Source organism: Cyphomyrmex costatus, unplaced genomic scaffold, assembly GCF_001594065.2.
Source record: "Cyphomyrmex costatus isolate MS0001 unplaced genomic scaffold, Ccosl1.0 scaffold1011, whole genome shotgun sequence".
NCBI lineage: Eukaryota > Metazoa > Arthropoda > Insecta > Hymenoptera > Formicidae > Cyphomyrmex > Cyphomyrmex costatus.
In genome coordinates, this window is record NW_017274968.1 from 4102 (window position 1) to 6298 (window position 2197).

The following is a 2197-nucleotide window of genomic DNA, read 5'->3' on the forward strand; positions in this document are numbered from 1 at the left end:
CGGCTAAGTGTTTTATTGTATTCTTTTTCTTTAGAAATTCATATTATAATCTTTATGTTATAATCGCTTTTTTGTTTACTTACGAATTGACTCTCATTGTCCTTCACCTTGTTTTAATTATTAAATTGTAATATATTACCACGAAAAGTAACTGATTATAATTATTAAAGTTGCCAATAGAAAGTGGACATACGTAAATTGTATTCGACTGTCATGGGACATTTAGACTGCCCGCGGAGCGGTGAGGGGGACAATGCAACATTTGGTTGATTTTTGAATCGTCTCCGTCTAGATTTCGCTGTCCCTCTCACAACACCGCACCGCGCATAATATATTACCAGGAAAAATTACCATTTTTCATTTATTTAATAATTTTGACTTTTTAATAATTTTGTTTCATAATATGCAATCGCGTTAAACAAAAAAAATTAATATGTTGTTATAAATCTGACGTGTCAATATTAGACGGTTACCCACTAAACATGAGATATTTATGCAACATTCTGAATTGTTTCACACTGATTTCAAATGATACATTTTATTTCTACATTTATGATATAATTCATTAATGTTGCAAAGAAAACATTTCATAATTTTTTATATCATAAATATTTCAAATGTGCATATATTAATTGATACATATTCTAAACATTTTGAAGATATGTTTCATCATCTTCAAAAAATTCTTGTATCATAAATATTCCAAATGTGTACATCTCAATTGATACATATTCTAAACGTTTTAAAGATATGTTTCATCATATTTATAAAATTCTTGTATCATTAATATTCCAAATGTGTACATTTTAGATATGTTTCATCTTCAAAAAATTCTTGTATCATAAATATTCCAAATGTGTACATTTCAATTGATACATATTCTAAACGTTTTAAAGATATGTTTCATCATATTCATAAAATTCTTGTATCATTAATATTCCAAATGTGTACATTTTAGATATATTTCATCTTCAAAAAATTCTTGTATCATAAATATTCCAAATGTGTACATCTTAATTGAGACACGTTCTAAACGTTTTAAAGATATGTGTTTTATTATCTTCAAAAAATTCTTGTAACTACAAAAAATTTGTTTTAATTTAAAAATAGCGCTTATACATTCTTAATGGCTCCTTAATTGTTATGGTTCTTATATTATTATAACCGGAATCCATAGTCTATTCTTAAGAAAGCGTTTATAATGCCCGTAAAACCATTTCAGTATGCCGTACGTTAGGACCAAAGATAATCTACATGTATGTTTAAGGGGTGGTTTTCACACCTTGGCGGAAGAGATAAGATGATACACGGTGGCTCGCGGGTGATGTTTCCGAACGCAACCCTGTTAGTTCTATACTATTTACTACCAGCGCGAGTCCTGACTGGCTACTGCTCTTCCGCTTTCCGCTTTTCCGCTAAGGTGTGAATCCGCCCTAAGATTGACACGCGCATGCGCTTTGAGATCTGCTTAACTAGTCGTTGCATCATCAAAATCAGCAGCTTCGAGAATCGAAAGAAACGTGACGAGAAGATCATAGGCGATTACGTTCTGACTGTTCTGAGACGCCTATTATAACCATTTAAATTATTTTACGCACTGTTTTTGCTTGTGATTGCTATCTCTATAATCTTTCCCTCGAATTTCCATCGATCGAACGAACTTTAACATCTCGGACGTACAGAAAAGAGTGCTTGAGATTATAACATACGAGAACGATCGTGTATCCATGTGTATCGACGTTCATTGTAAAGAAATGAAGCAAAAATCTAATCATCACACTGAATACAAAGTACATCGCTATATATAATGGTATACGTATCTTTGACTATATATAGCTTCTCATATTGCTTTCTGCACTGATTAAATCGGCCGATACCTCAAGGAATGAATCATTGTTTACAATACGTAAAAAGGACTTGTTAAAAATACATAAGTACATACTTGTTATAATTTCATTTATTATAACATATAACTGCAATATAGTTTTAGTCTAAAAAAGGCGATATGCAAGACAGCAATTGTGCTAGTTCATCGAATCAGTCATGTGTAAAAATGGTATGTACATATATATTTATTAATTTTGTTGTAAAGAGAGGTCTTAATTATATTTACTCTATAAGTTATCTTTTAGCATTTGCAAATTTTACAATTTTATAAATTCATATTTAATCTCTCTTTTTCAATCTCTCTTCTCCA